Source organism: Chiloscyllium plagiosum, unplaced genomic scaffold, assembly GCF_037043375.1.
Source record: "Chiloscyllium plagiosum isolate Xiang-an unplaced genomic scaffold, Cpla_swu_hap1 HiC_scaffold_12, whole genome shotgun sequence".
Lineage (NCBI taxonomy): Eukaryota > Metazoa > Chordata > Chondrichthyes > Orectolobiformes > Hemiscylliidae > Chiloscyllium > Chiloscyllium plagiosum.
In genome coordinates, this window is record NW_028270150.1 from 101,660,086 (window position 1) to 101,676,671 (window position 16,586).

The following is a 16,586-nucleotide window of genomic DNA, read 5'->3' on the forward strand; positions in this document are numbered from 1 at the left end:
GTTTTTTCTCTTGCCAACTCCAATTCTGTTTCTAAATCATGTGCTCCACATATTTGCGCTTCAGTTCTGAACAATCTAATCCAAATCCTTCCTCAGTTAATGGACTGATACCCCTTTTAATACCGTTTTGTCTCCATGATGACTGCATGGATTTTTCTCAGTTTCCTTTAGCTACATTTTTCCACACGGATATGGCTTCTTTCTGTTTACTCCCACAACCTTTTTTCCATATCTCTTGTTCAACTTTCAGAAGCAAATTTAGATCAGGTGTGCCCCCCAGAGGCCAGTCCTTGTTCTGTTGAGCAACTGCACCTGATATTCCCATTAATTGTTTCTCATAATTCGGATACATACTCACTATCTCTGTTAAGGGACATTTGCCGTCTAACTTATCCAGGCTCGCACCCATATTTGTCTGATTTATTTGTACACCTGCACAAAATTCTTACCGTTGTCTCTTATCTTCGCAAGGTCTCTATTTTTAGTTGCTATTTAAGCAATCTCATTCAGGGTTCCATCAGGGTACGTGAAAGTGAAATGGGGGATGCGCCACACACAAAAATGCAGACAGAGAGCAACCAAGGTATAACCTTACCTTGTGAGCCCATTCGTCTGACCTTTAGATGAAGCCCCTCTTTACCAGTTTCACTTGGACGTATCCCTTGTTGGAATCCTGCGCACAGCGCCAAATTGTTCAGATGCTTGAGTAAAGGAGGATGGATTACATTTCACAACTGAAAGACTGAAGCACTGTCGGAGGGTCAGTGCTGGGGGAGTGCTGCACTGTCGGAGGGTCAGTGCTGAGGGAGTGCCGCATTGTCGCAGGTCAGTGCTGAGGGAGTGCCGCACTGTCGGAGGGTCAGTGCTGAGGGTGTGCCACACTGTCAGAGGGTCAGTGCTGAGGGAGTGCCGCACTGTCAGAGGGTCAGTGCTGAGGGAGTGCCGCACTGTCGGAGGGTCAATGCTGAGGGAGTGGCGCACTGCCGCAGGGTCAGTTCTGAGGGAGTGCCGCACTGCCGCAGGGTCAGTTCTGAGGGAGTGCCTCACTGTCGGAGGGTCAGTGCTGAGGGAGTGCCGCACTGTCGGAGGGTCAGTGCTAGGGAGTCCTGCACTGTCGGGGGGTCAGTGTTGTGGGATTGCCGCACTGTCGGAGGGTCAGTGCTGAGGGAGTGCCGCACTGTCGCAGGGTCAGTGCTGAGGGAGTGCCGCACTGTCGGAGGGTCAGTGCTGTGGGAGTGCCGCACTGTCGCAGGGTCAGTGCTGGGGGAGTGCTGCACTGTCGGAGGGTCAGTGCTGAGGGAGTGCTGCACTGTCGCAGGGTCAGTGCTGTGGGAGTGCCGCACTGTCGCAGGGTCAGTGCTGAGGGAGTGCCGCACTGTGGGAGGGTCAGTGCTGAGGGAGTGCCGCACTGTCGCAGGGTCAGTGCTGAGGGAGTGCCGCACTGTCGGAGGGTCAGTGCTGAGGGAGTGCCGCACTGTCGGAGTGTCAGTGCTGTGGGAGTGCCGCACTGTCACAGGGTCAGTGCTGAGGGAGCGCCGCACTGGCGGAGGGTCAGTGCTGGGGGAGTGCCGCACTGTCGGAGGGTCAGTGCTGAGGGAGTGCCGCACTGTCGTGGGTCAGTGCTGTGGGAGTGCCGCACTGTCAGAGGGTCAGTGCTGAGGGAGAGCCGCACTGTCGGAGGGTCAGTGCTGAGGGAGTGCCGCACTGTCGGAGGGTCAGTGCTGAGGGAGTGCCGCACTGTCGGAGGGTCAGTGCTGAGGGAGTGCCGCACTGTCGGAGGGTCAGTGCTGAGGGAGTGCCGCACTGTCGGAGGGTCAGTGCTGAGGGAGCGCCGCACTGTCGGAGGGTCAGTGCTGTGGGAGTGCTGCACTGTCACAGGGTCAGTGCTGTGGGAGTGCCGCACTGTGGGAGGGTCAGTGCTGAGGGAGTGCCGCACTGTCAAGGGTCAGTGCTGAGGGAGTGCCGCACTGTGGGAGGGTCAGTGCTGAGGGAGTGCCGCACTGTCGAGGGTCAGTGCTGAGGGAGTGCCGCACTGTCGGAGGGTCAGTACTGAGGGAGTGCCGCACTGTCGCAGTGTCAGTGCTGAGGGAGTGCCGCACTGTCGGAGGGTCAGTGCTGAGGGAGTGCCGCACTGTCGGAGGGTCAGTGCTGTGGGAGTGCTGCACTGTCACAGGGTCAGTGCTGTGGGAGTGCCGCACTGTGGGAGGGTCAGTGCTGAGGGAGTGCTGCACTGTGGGAGGGTCAGTGCTGAGGGAGTGCCGCACTGTCGAGGGTCAGTGCTGAGGGAGTGCCGCACTGTCGGAGGGTCAGTACTGAGGGAGTGCCGCACTGCCGCAGTGTCAGTGCTGAGGGAGTGCCGCACTGTCGCAGGGTCAGTGCTGAGGGAGTGCCGCACTGTCGCAGGGTCAGTGCTGAGGGAGTGCCGCACTGTCGGAGGGTCAGTGCTGAGGGAGTGCCGCACTGTCGGAGGGTCAGTGCTGAGGGAGTGCCGCACTGTCGGAGGGTCAGTGCTGAGGGAGTGCCGCACTGTCGGGGGGGTCAGTGCTGAAGGAGCGCCGCACTGAGGCAGTGCCGCACTGTCAGAGGGTCAGTGCTGAGGGAGTGCCGCACTGTGGGAGGGTCAGTGCTGAGGGCGTGTCGCACTGTCGGCGGGTCAGTGCTGAGGGAGCGCCGTACTGTCGGAGGGTCAGTGCTGAGGGAGTGCCGCACTGTCGCAGGGTCAGTGCTGAGGGAGTGCCGCACTGTGGGAGGGTCAGTGCTGAGGGAGTGCCGCACTGTCGGAGGGTCAGTGCTGAGGGAGCGCCGCACTGTCGGAGTGTCAGTGCTGTGGGAGTGCCGCACTGTCACAGGGTCAGTGCTGAGGGAGTGCCGCACTGTCGGAGGGTCAGTGCTGAGGGAGTGCCGCACTGTCGGAGGGTCAGTGCTGTGGGAGTGCCGCACTGTGGGATGGTCAGTGCTGCGGGAGTGCCGCACTGTCAGAGGGTCAGTGCTGAGGGAGTGCCGCACTGTCGGAGGGTCAGTGCTGAGGGAGTGCCGCACTGTCGGTGGGTCAGTGCTGTGGAAATGCTGCACTGTCGGAGTGTCAGTGCTGAGGGAGTGCCGCACTGTCGGAGGGTCAGTGCTGTGGAAGTGCTGCACTGTCGGAGGGTCAGTGCTGAGGGAGTGCCGCACTGTCGGAGGGTCAGTGCTGAGGGAGTGCCGCACTGTCGGAAGGTCAGTGCTGAGGGAGTGCCGCACTGTCGGAAGGTCAGTGCTGAGGGAGTGCCGCACTGTCGGAGGGTCAGTGCTGAGGGAGTGCCGCACTGTCGGAGGGTCAGTGCTGAGGGAGTGCCGCACTGTCGGAGGGTCAGTGCTGAGGGAGTGCCGCACTGTCGGAGGGTCAGTGCTGAGGGAGTGGGCACTGTCGGAGGGTCAGTGCTGTGGAAATGCTGCACTGTCGGAGGGTCACTGTTAAAGTACGTATTTCAGACGGCTTTGGGAATCCCTGATGGAATTGACCTGTAAGCCTCTCTTGGTTCATCCGGAAGATTGTACTCTGTGGTAGTCTGGAATATATAACTCTTACAGACAGTTTAGTTTAAATTATTACCTTTATTTACCAGTGGCATCAATGTTACACTATAACATAGAGACCTACAAGCCAGGCTTTAGCTCAGGGTCTGAAACCTTCAGCACAGTAGCGGCATCAGCTCTTACTCCCAAGGGCTCTCTCAGGCTGCTCTCCTTATTGGTGCTGTCTTTATACAGAAATTGATATTATAATTAATGATATAGAAGATGGTATTAGTAATAACATTAGCAAATGTGCTGGTGAAACTAAGCTGGGTGGCAGGGTGAAATGTGAGGAGGATGTTAAGAGGTTACAGGGTGACCTGGACAGGTTAGGTGAGTAGTCAGATGCAGTTTAATGTGGATAAATGTATGGTTATCCACTTTGGTGGCAAGAACAGGAAGGCAGACTACTACTTCAATGGAATCATGATTCGGAGATGCCGGTGTTGGACTGGGGTATACAAAGTTAAAAATCACACAACACCAGGTTATAGAACAATAGGTTTAATTGGAAGCATCGCTCCGAAAGCTAGTGTGCTTCCAATTAAACCTGTTGGACTATAACCTGGTGTTGTGTGATTTTTAAGTAAATGGAGTCAATTTAGGTAAAGGGCCAGTACAAAGAGATCTGGGTGTTCTTGTACACCAGTCAATGAAGGTAAGCATGCAGGTACAGCAGGTAGTGAAGAAGGCTAATAGCATGCTGGCCTTCATAACAAGAGGAACTGAGTATAGAAGCAAAGAGGTTCTTCTGCAGCTGTACAGGGCCCTGGTGAGACCACACCTGGAGTACTGTGTGCAGTTCTGGTCTCCAAATTTGAGAAAAGACATTCTGGCTATTGAGGGAGTGCAGCGTAGGTTCACGAGGTCAATTCCCGGAATGGCGGGACTACCTTACGCTGAAAGACTGGAGCGACTGGGCTTGTATACCCTTGAGTTTAGAAGACTGAGAGGGGATCTGATTGAGACATTTAAGATTATTAAAGGATTGGACACTCTGGAGGCAGGAAACATGTTTCCGCTGATGGGTGAGTGCCGAAACAGAGGGCACAGCTTAAAAATACGGGGTAGACCATTTAGGACAGAGATGAGGAGAAACTTCTTCACCCAGAGAGTGGTGGCTGTGTGGAATGCTCTGCCCCAGAGGGCAGTGGAGGCCCAGTCTCTGGATTCATTTAAGAAAGAGTTGGATAGAGTTCTCAAGGATAGTGGAATCAAGGGTTATGGAGATAAGGCAGGAACAGGATACTGATTAAGGATGATTAGCCATGATCATATTGAATGGTGGTGCAGGCTCAAAGGGCAGAATGGCCTACTCCTACACCTATTGTCTATTGTCTGTTGTCTAATTACAAAAACGCCACATGTCCTTAATCAGATAAACAGTGGTAAAAAGGCAAAGGTTAGCAGAGGAAGAGAAACTCATTGACAGGTCTGCATACTCTTGACTAGTTAAGCTAAGTGAGAAACAGCGATCCAGCCAGCCCCAAATGGCCGATTGGTTTGGCTCGATAACCTCTTTTAACGATACATTATAATGAAAGACTAATCTCAACTATGTGGGAAAGGTCATGAGGTGACCTTGCTTAGTTAACATCTGCAGTATCATTGTCCTACAAAATGGTGTTTTCTTTTAAAATCATCTTAGATTTCCAGAATGCAAAGTAAATTCATAACATTCCCAGATGTCGAGCTCCAGGGAACAACATACAAACATTCAATCCATGACGAGCCAGTTTTCACTCAAATCAGACACAGAGTTATCTTTCTCTCTCTCTGTCTGTCTCTCTTTCTGTCTGTCTCTCTTTCTGTCTGTCTCTCTCTCTGTCTGTCTCTCTTTCTGTCTGTCTCTCTCTCTGTCTGTCTGTCTCTCTGTCTGTCTGTCTCTCTGTCTCTCTCTGTCTGTCCCCCTCTCTCTCTCTCTCTGTCTCTGTCTCTGTCTCTCTCTCTCTATCTATCCCTTGAACCCTTCGGTCAACGAATGTAATTTACAGACCAATCTTTTCTCTCTCTCTCTCTCACTCATGAACATCTTCCAAACTTCTTATTATGTCTGTTTCAGCGTTTGTAGCTTGTAAAGGTAATGAGGCATTAACATTCCAGAACAGTCCGGATTAGGGAGCTGAGCTTCATAAATTCAAATCTGCTCAGTGTGGTATCCATGAAAATGTATCAGGATTGTTCCATTATGTGCATATTCCACTCAGCTTATTAAATTACAAGTTCTATTACTATTGAGCATGATTTTTATTAAGATCTTCAATATAACCATAATTTTGGTTATCCAACATCCTACTGTGAAATGTGTGCAATCTTCCAGCCCCCGGCGTGAGAAGGAAGTACTGCCACACATTCCACAAGTGGACAAATGTTATCATTTATTATCACCGATCCATCCGTTCCCCACCCCCTCCCCCGCTGCCGTGGTCAAGTGCTTTCCCATATCTCCTGTAGCAAATGTGTCACATGTCAGGCTGCAAGCTCTCTCATCGTGATTGAGGGAGCGCCGCACTGTCGGAGGGTCAGTGCTGAGGGAGTGCCGAACTGTCGGAGGGTCAGTGTTGAGGGAGTGCCGCGCTGTCGGAGGGTCAGTGCTGAGGGAGTGCCGCACTGAGGGAGGGTCAGTGCTGAGGAAGTGCCGCACTGTCGGAGGGTCGGTGCTGCGTGAGTGCCATGCTGTCGGAGGGTCTGTGCTGAGGTAGTGCCGCACTGTCGGAGGGTCAGTGCTGAGGGAGTGCCGCACTGTCGGAGGGTCAGTGCTGAGGGAGTGCCGCACTGTCAGAGCGTCAGTGCTGAGGGAGTGCCGCATTGTCGGAGGGTCAGTGCTGAGGGAGTGCCGCACTGTCGGAAGGTCAGTGCTGAGGGAGTGCCGCACTGTTGGAGGGTCAGTGCTGAGGGAGCGCCGCACTGTCGGAGGGTCAGTGCTGAGGGAGTGCCGCACTGTCAGAGCGTCAGTGCTGAGGGAGTGCCGCACTGTCGGAGGGTCAGTGCTGAGGGAGTGCCGCCCTGTCGGAGGGTCAGTGCTGAGGGAGTGCCGCACTGTCAGAGGGTCAGTGCTGAGGGAGTGCCGCACTGTCGGAGGGTCAGTGCTGAGGGAGTGCCGCACTGTCGGAGGGTCAGTGCTGAGGGAGTGCCGCACTGTTGGAGGGTCAGTGCTGCGGGAGTGCCGCACTGTTGGAGGGTCAGTGCTGCGGGAGTGCCGCGCTGTCTGAGATGGTGTCCAACAGGTAATTAAAACCTCCCAAATGAATGAAAATATCCTCAATCACTGAAGAGGAGCAGGGCGTTCTCACTGCTGTGCTGAGCACTATCTTTTCATCAATCAACATCATAAAAACAGAGTGGTTGCTATCACACTGCTATCTGTCAAAGTTTGCTTGTTGTTAGATGTCACTGTTCTTCCAAAATTGCTTCAATGACGATGATATTCAGTGGGTTGTGAGGGTGTGTGGGCTCGATAAATTCCATTTAGTTTAAAACAAAGACCTTGCCATGTGCAGGCCTGGGGTCACACTAGGTCACCGCTATAAGGAGCCATTGTCAACATGGTAGGTACAGAACGTACTCACTGCCCACTAGCTTTCACAATTGGATATCCACTGTGTGTCTGCAAAATGGTGCCTGGCATCAATGCTTTCACACCCCATCTTGACTTGGGTCTGAATTGAAATTCTTTCCACAGCTCCTTTCGTGAAAGCTGCTTTTGTCCTGAATTTTCACAAACCGTGACAATATTCCATGTCTTCCTTGGCCTACGGAATCCTAGCGACCTAACCTCGCATTTCTGTCATTCCCATGGATTAAATTCGGAGTTTGTAGACTCTCTTTACTGCTTGAGTTATTTTATCATTTACCTGCTCTATCTTCCAAATCTTCACCAAGTATTTGATGATGTTTCTGTGCTTTCTTCAGACAGGAACAGGAAAAAGGGCATTCAGGCCTAGCAGCCTGTACAGCCTTTCAATCCAGCCATGGCTGCTGCACAGCTTGTTGTTCTTTAACTGTTTGTGGGGATGTAGGCCATGATGTCAATTTTCACCCATCCCTGACTTCCCTTGATTTGAATACTTTGTTTGGACCATTTGTTACTAGCAGTGTGCCACAAGAATCATTTATGTAATAATAAAAAACACTTATGTAAATGATTTAGATGGAAATACAGAAGGTATGGTTAGTAAATCTGCAGGTTATGTAAATATGTGGTGTAGTGGACAGTGAACAGAGTTAAATCAGAGTACAAAGCGATAATTGGGTCAATGGGCTGAGGATTGGCACACAGTTTAATTTAGATAAACGTAAGTTATTGCCTTTTGGTAAAACAAATATGGGCAGAAATTGTACAATTTAAAAGTAGTGCCTTGGATAGAGTTATAGAACAGAGAGACACCTACCAGTTCAGATATGTAATACATTGAAGTTTGTGTCACATAGAGACAGGGTGGTTTAGAAAATGTTTAGCACACTGCCCTTCATTGCTCAGACCTTTGAATTTAAGAGTTGGGATGTCATGTCGAATTACAGGCAGTTGGTAATGCTTTTTTTGGAGTATTGTATCGCCCTGTTATATTCCTATTAAGCTGGAAAGGGTTCAGAAAAGATTTAACAGGATGTGTCAGGAATGGAAGGCTTGAGTTATAAGGATAGGCGGAGACTCTTTTCACTAGAGTGTAGGAGGTTGAGGGAGGACCTTTATAGAGTTTTATAAAATCATGAGGGGTATAGATAAGGTGAATTGCAGGTGTCTTTTCCCTAGGGGTGGGGGTAATATTTTTAAGGTGAAAAGAGAAGATTGGTTGACATGGACTATTTCGACTGAAAGGTCTGTTTCTGTGCTGTATGACTCTATGAATCTATATCAGAGGGCAGTTAAGAATCAACCACATTGCTGTGGGTCTGGAATTCCAGACCTGGTAAGGGTATTAGTGAGCCTATCATTGCCCTGGTCACTTCCTGCTGCATGTACCTCCAAGTTCCATATGTCTCGGCAGCTTTCAGAATCAAATGGATCAGTGTGTTTGTTTAAAACAGACAGCTGTGTTTTTTGGAGAAATTGTTGGTCTCTGTTATTGAGACCGTATGTTTCTTCATTTGAATCGAAATTGAATTTCACCAGCTCGTGTGGTGGCCTTTGAACCTTTGTCCCAGTCTTAACCGAGGTGCCTGGATTACTAGAGTATTGGCAGCCCATCACTATATTATGTGTGCTACTGTTCACTGGTGGGACAGGAGGTTATACGCTCTGGCACAAAGAATAGAGGGGCTGAATCATAATTAAAAGGAGGAAGACTGCAGAAAGAGGGGGTTGCGAGTCCACTTCCATCAATCACAAAAACGCATCCACGTTTAGCAGGTAATAGGGAAGGTAAGTTGGTCTTCATTTAAAAGGGAGCGAAGTATAAGGCACTAGTTAGACCAGAGCTGGAATGCTGTGAACACTGAATACTGAGGGGGCCAAATGGCCTATTTTTGCTCCTGTATGGTCCTACATAGCATTTATTGCCCTTGAGAAGGTGGTGATGAGCTGCCTTCTTGAACTGTGAGTCCATGTGCTGTACGTTGACCCACAATGCTCTTAGGAAGAGGGTTCCATGATTTTGACCCAGTGACACTGAAGGAATGGGGCGATATATTTCCAAGTCAGCATGGTAAGTTGCTTGGAGGATGAGTTGGCAGGGGGTGGTGTTCCCATGTATCTGCTGTCCTTGTCCTTCTAGATGGAATTAGTCATGGGTTTGGAAGCTGCTGTCTGAAGGAAAGTTGGTGAATTTCTGCAGTGCATCTTGTCGATAGTACACACTGCTGCTACGGAGCGTCAGTAGTGGAAGGTATCGATGTTTGTCAATGTGGTGCTGATCAAATGGGCTACTTTGTCCTGGATGATGTTGAGCTTTTTGACTGTTGTGGGAGCTGCACCCCTCCAGGTAAGTGGGGAGTGTTCCATCATACCCCTGACTTGTGCGTTGTGGATGGTGGATAGATTTTGGGGAGTTAGGAGGTGAGTTGGTCACTGCAGTATTCACTGCCACTGACCTGTTCTTGCAGTCACTGTTTATATGTCCAATCCAGTTTGGTTTCTGGTCCATGGTAAAGCCCCCCCTGCCAAGGAGTTTGATGGTGGGAGATGAATGAACACCATTGAATATCAAGGGGTGATGGGTAGATTCTCTCTTGTTAGAGATGGTTATTGCCTGCCCCTTGTGTGATGCAAAATGGTGTTTGTCCAGTTATCAACTCCAGCCTGAATATTGTCCTGGTCTGGGTGCATTTGAACATGGACTGCTTTATTTTCTGAGGATTTATGAATGGGGCTGAACATTGTGCAATCATCAGTGAACATCCTCACTACCTAGCTTACGATGGAGGGACGGTCATTGTTGAAGCAGCTGAAGATGGTTGGGCCTGAGGAACTCCTGCAGAGATGTCCTGGAGCTGAGGTAACTGCCGTCCTATCGACACAATCACCTTCCAATGTGTCAGGAAGCCCTGGAGTTTGCCCCCAGATTCCCAGTTTTGCTAGGACTCCTTGATGCCACACTCATCGGAATGCAGCTTTGATGGCAAGGGCTGCCACTCTCTCCTCCCCTGTGGAATTCAGCGCTTTGGTCCATGTTTGATTCAAGGCTGTAATGAGGTCAGGAGCTGGGTGGTCCTGGCAGAACCCAAACTGTGGGTGTTGCTGAGCAGGTTATTGCTAAACAAGTGCTACTTGATAACACTGCTGATGACCCCTTTCATTACTTTACTGACGATCAAGAGTAGACAGATGGGACAGTAATTGGCTGGGTTGGATTTGTCCTGCTTTTTAGCGTATGAGACATAACTAGGCAATTTTCCAAATTGTCAGATAGTTGCTAGTCTTGTAACTGCCCTGGAACAGCTTGGCTCGGGCAGCGACAGGTTCTTTAGTACTATTGCTGGAATGTTGTCAGGACCCTTAGCCTTTGCAGCATTCAGTGCTCCCAACTATTTTGTGATATCACCTGGAGTGAAATGATTTGGCAGAAGACTGGTATCTGTGATGCTGGGGACCACTGGAGGAGACAGAGATGGATCATCCTCTCGGCACTTCTGCCTGAAGATGGCTGCATAAGCCTTCAGCCTTATCTTTTGCGCTGATGTGTTTGGCTTTTCCATCATTGATGAAGAATTGTTTAATTGTCCTCCACCAATCACAACTGATGTGGCAGATCTGATCCATTGGTTCTGGGATCCTTGTGTAAGTGATATCTCTGTCAATTATTTGCTTATACTGTTGGCACACAAGCAGTCCTGTTTGGTAGCTTCACCAAGATGAACACCTCATTTTCAGTTATGCCTGGTGCTGCTCCTGGCATGCTCTCTCCTGAGTGACCTTTGCCCATGAGGAGCCAGGCAGTGCCCAGCAGCTCTCTAGCTGAAGCACCATGCCCTGTGGCTAACTTTGATCCAGGCCATAGAGTAAAGAGGGCACTGTGCTAAGGTCCAAACCCCCTCGAGGTGAGCTTGATGTACCCTGACCAGGGCTTAGCAAATGAAGGAGACTAAAACTGGAGGGAATGGGCAACACTATACAAGAGACATTTCCTTCCTCAGTGAGGTGCCGTCATCTGGGGTGTGATGTCTGGCCGGCCAGTGGAAGCAGATATGACAAAGGGATGGGAAAAATGTTTTGAGTGGGACAACAGCCCGTACTGGAGTGGGAGCAGCTGTGAGACTCATTACACAGCTTTTCTAAAGCAATCTCCGAGTTTAAAAATCCAGTGTTTGTAAACCTCGAGAACCAGCATCTGGGAAAAACATAGCGTGGGATGGTAGGTTTCAGCGCTGAGGAATTTTAAGGTTTCTCCATCTCCGATGAGGTGAACCTCGTAAATCATCCATCTTGATGACAGTTTCCAAATGCGGCCGACTAATTAATTTTGACAGCCTTTAACGCAGCCTGGAAGTCAGCAGCATCTGTTTCGGATCAGTATTGATCACAGCGTTTCTGTCCCCAAGTAATGATTGCAAGCAACTCCTTTTTCAATATCTTCAATCTCACATTGCAAAAAGGGAATGTTGCTGAGTTGACACTGGAGTGTGGGAAATTCCTGCTGGCGACTGTCATTTACAGCCGGAGGGGGATTATTACTGAGAGACATTGCCCTGAAAAGGACACTGGTCCATTCCTCTGCCTGGTCCACTCGTGTCTAAAGAAACAAATCCTTAATTGTAATGGAGCTAGCTTGACATGTTTGTGGCTGGGAGACTGCCGGCTGCTCATTGGTTTCAATCCGAGGGCTATAGAACCATGAGTATTCAGTATCTAACACCATCCCACTGCAGATCATTGTGAAATAGGGGACACAGCATGGATGGGGTTCAAATTCTGTGCATGTAGAAAGTGGGGGCTTGTACTTAGAGAGTGCAGCTCATCACCTCGAGAGATTCCAAAACCCTTCACTGCTGAAGTGTCAGAAATCTGGCAACCCAGTCAGACCCCATGGGTGGAGATGTGTTGCTGAACGAAGACTAATTTTGTTGAAAGGCCAACTTTCATCTTGATATCGTCAGGATAATGCGCAAGAACACTAAGGGAGCAACTCTTTGTTTTAGACTATCTGGGAAGAACATGTTTGAGCGAGTGGTCTCTGATCAATAGAGGCACGACTGTGGAGAATGCATGAGTTAGATAATGACTGATAGTTAACTGCTGAGCTCTGTTTAAAGTTAGACCAGGCAGGTTGACACTGGTAATGGGACAGCAATATGTTAATGATGATTGACTTGTTTTGTGGTTTTCAGGAGACCAGGGCAAACTTGCCCATTATCCTTCTTTAAGATAGTGCCCTGGCATCTTTTACAGGGCAGATGGGGCTTCGATCCAAATGATGACTCCCCTGACAGTCTAGCACTGCCTAAGTTCTGTAGTGGGAGTCTTGGAGCAGAGAGTTTGTGTTTAAATTCCTGGAAAGGGACTTGAACCTTTATCCTCTGACTCAGCAGAGAGGGTGTTGCCGTTGAGTCATGGCTGACACCATTTGTCATTTTGCACAGGGGGTGTTACCAAAGTTGGTGTTTGCACAGGGGGTGTTACTGTGAACCAAGGGGAGATGTGAGGAACCCCCTCAGGAAGTGAGAGATCCCAAAGTCGATGCTTCAGGCAAAAGCCCTTCGTCAGGATTTCCTGATGAAGAGCTTTTGCCCGAAACGTCGATTCTCCTGCTCCTTGGATGCTGCCTGACCTGCTGTGCTTTTCCAGCACCACACTCTCGACTCTGATCTCCAGCATCTGCAATCCTCACTTTTGCATAATTTAAACTGATTTGCCAAATTTGAATTGATCTGTATCACATCATCTCAGCTGCTACTATTTGTTTCACAACCAAATGTTACCTTTTTAAATTTTTAAGCACCTTCTGTGCCTTTCTATGTCCTAGCCAGCTTTCACTCTAACTTAAAAGGTACAGTACACACCTACAACTTCATAACACCTCTCCCCTTAAGAAAAAAAACGAACCATCATGATAAAAGGATGACTTCATTTTTTTTCTGTTTCTTAACCACATTATCATGACATACATATGACTTTAATCTAAATTCATACTAACTTCTTCCCACATATATAAGACATTGAATAGATACTAATCTCATCTGCACTTCATCAGTTAAATCTGCGATAATGCATCTGCTATTACATTCTTACGACCTGCAACATGTATGATTTTTTAAATTAAAAGTCTGTAACATAAGACTCCAACGAAATAGTCTCAGGGAGAACTAGCCATTTGGATACAGAACTGGCTCAAAGGTAGAAGACAGAGGGTGGTAGTGGAGGGCTGTTTTTCAGACTGGAGGCCTGTGACCAGTGGAGTGCCACAAGGATCGGTGCTGGGTCCTCTCCTTTTTGTCATTTATATAAATGATTTGGATATGATCATAAGAGGTACAGTTAGTAAGTTTGCAGATGACACCAAAATTGGAGGTGTAGTGGACAGCGAAGAGGGTTACCTCAGATTACAACAGGATCTTGACCAGATGGGCCAGTGGACTGAGAAGTGGCAGATGGAGTTTAATTCAGATAAATGTGAGGTGCTGCAGTTTGGGAAAGCAAATCTTATACACTTAATGGTAAGGTCCTAGGGAGTGTTGCTGAACAAAGGGACCTTGAAGTGCAGGTTCATAGCTCCTTGAAAGTGGAGTTGCAGGTAGATAGGATAGTGAAGGCGGCGTTTGGTATGCTTTCCTTTATTGGTCAGAGTATTGAGTACAGGAGTTGGGAGGTGATGTTGCAGCTGTACAGGACATTGGTTAGGCCACTGTTGGAATATTGTGTGCAATTCTTGCCTCCTTCCTATCGGAAAGATGTTGTGAAACTTGAATGGGTTCAGAAAAGATTTACAAAGATATTGCCAGGGTTGGAGGATCTGAGCTACAGGGAGAGGCTGAACAGGCTGGGGCTGTTTTCCCTGGAGCATCGGATGCTGAGGGGTGACCTTATAGAGGTTTACAAAATTATGAGGGGCATTATAGGATAAATAGACAAAGTCTTTTCCCTGGGGTCGGGGAGTCCAGAACTAGAGGGCATAGGTTTAGGGTGAGAGGGGAAAGATATAAAAGAGACCTAAGGGGCAACTTTTTCACACAGAGGGTGGTGCGTGTATGGAGTGTATCCGATGGTAGTGTATTTGCTCTGGTGGGTGTTGAGTTACTTTGAGAAGTTTGATCCTATTATCATCTTTCTGTCGCAGTACAGCTCCAACTCCGATGTCACTAGCATCAATGGCAACTTTGAAGGGTTTCAGAAAGTTTGGTGTAGCTAAAACTGGTTTGGTGGTTAATCTGGCTTTTAAATTGTCAAATGCCTCTTGGCACTGTTCTGTTCACTGAAACTTTGTCTTCTTCAGCCAATCGGTTAACGGTGCCACGACTCTGCTGAGGTTTGGAACATATTTCCACTTAGTCTTAAAAATCAAAGCGACTCTTTCTTCAAGGTTGGTTGTGGAAATTCCTCGATAGCCTTCGTCTTTGTATTCCTTGGGGTTAACCTTCCATGATCGATGTTATGTCCCAAGAACATCACCTCTGCTTTCACGAGTTCAGCTTTGTTAAAGTTTATTACCGGTTTTGCTTCTCTTAATCGGTCAAAGAGCTCTGCCAACTGTACCATGCGATCTTCCCAGGACTCACTAAAGATCACGACATTGTCCAAACAGACTGCACGATTTGTTAACCCAACCACAACTCTGTTCATGAGGCTTTGGAATATGGCTGGTGAGTTCTTCATTCCAAAGGGCATCACTTTGACTTGATATGGGTCATTTGGGGTTACAAGTGCAGAAACTTGTTCTGCCATCTCTGATAAAGGTACCAGCCAATAACCACGCAGCAAGTCCAACTTGGTGATGTAACTGGCTTGTCCAACTTTCTCGATACAGCCCTCCAATCTCGGTTTTGGATAGGAGTCCGATTTTGTTACAGCGTTGACCTGCCGATAATCCATGCAAAATCGTTGAGCCTCATCCAGTTTGAGAACTAAGACAATTGGCGAACTGCACTCGCTCTGACTTGGTTCGATGATGTCTTTGTTGATCATGGTGTCCACTTCTGAACCTGTCTGGATTTGAAAGGACTAAGCCGATAAGGAGTGCTGTTTTATCAGAACAGCATTCTCAATGTCTCCCTCACGCACAACAACATTAATCCTCCCCATCTTATTCCTGCATATGTTCTCATGCTGCTGTGACAAACCTTTAACTGCATTCTTTGCTCCTGAGACAGATAGTTTACTCACCTATCCCTCTCCTCAAGGACTTCTCATTATTTAATGTATTTTGAGGCATCAAACTCTGTGACATCTGGACTTGATTCCTCACTGTTTGGGGCAGTAACTAATACCTGCTTCTTCAGTTCTTTCGGGCAATAAACCTCTTGAATATCCTCTGCCTATTTTTTGGAGTACGCATCAACATATGCACAGGAGGCCTCGATTATGCAGCAATTGATTATCAAAATATCAGATTATCTGGCAAGATCACAAGGTCTCAATGCTTGGCTCAGCAAATTTATCTGGCATTCGATTATCCAGAATTTGATTAACTGAGGGAAATACTCCCCGCCCATGTCCTTCGGATAATCGAGGTTCCTCTTTATATCTTTTGTCTCATCTTTCTGTTGCAAGTCCATTAGCCTTTTAGGACTAAGTGCTTCTGTCTGACCGTCTGCATGTTCAGGTTTTTCCTGCACCATCACGTCACTAACTGAACCTCAACTCCTTCATCTTTCTGTTTAGTTTTTGCTTTGTGCTGTGACTTTTGATAGGGATCTAGTTATTACACAGTTTGGGAAAATACCAGAATATTTTTCTTTTATATCCTTGGGTTTTTTGTCTTCCTTGGGCTTTTCCACAGCAAGGGGTGTCACTCCTGACTTGGATCCTGCTAAATCATTCCCAAGAACAAACTGGATTCCTGGGACTGACACTGTCAACCACTCCCACTGTCACTTCCCCTGTCATGAGTTGGCCCTCCAACCTGATCTTGAATTGGGGAACACTAAGTGTCTGTCCATCTATACCGCAAGTTACCACTCTCTCGGGTGACAGGTCAGAAAGAGTGCAAATTGCATCTCTTACTATTAGAGATTGGTTAGATACTGTTTCTCAAAACTGTAACCTTTTTTCCTTCTTCCCCCTGTTCTTTCTGAGTAAACTTTACCCACAGAGGTGAATTCTTTACAGAGCTCAGGCACTAACTCCACACCCAGCCCTGGCCTAGGCTGTGCTCCCTCCTGCAGCTCCTCGGCGCTTCTTGGGGTCTCCTTCACTCCCTTCACTAATGCCTCTGCCTTCGCCTCTTTTACCACATCTTTTCCCACAATGCCTTTCTCTAACGACCAGCACTGGGACTTTACGTGTCCCACTTTACCACAGTGGAAACACCTGAGGCCTGTCACCTCCTTTCCACCCTCTTGGGCTTCTTTTTTTAACCTGTGGTAAACACATACCAGTGTTCTGTACTCTTTATTTTGTCATGTAGTATCTCCCCTTCTCCCAACTTCTATCCCTCACAGGATGA

General features: G+C 48.4%; 1 protein-coding gene across 16 annotated transcripts in view; it reads left to right on the plus strand.

The window, feature by feature from the left end:
* Nucleotides 1-16,586, plus strand: part of LOC122555472 (pleckstrin homology-like domain family B member 2) — a 242,555-nt gene that overhangs the window by 26,051 nt on the left and 199,918 nt on the right. The window contains exon 1 of one of the 16 annotated variants that reach the window (XM_087993098.1): nucleotides 14,608-14,784. The exons of the other annotated variants lie outside the window; for them this stretch is intronic. The gene's annotated coding sequence lies outside the window, so the exon portion shown is untranslated. Of the gene's footprint in view, nucleotides 1-14,607; nucleotides 14,785-16,586 lie in introns of those variants that run through there. 16 annotated transcript variants of the gene reach the window in all.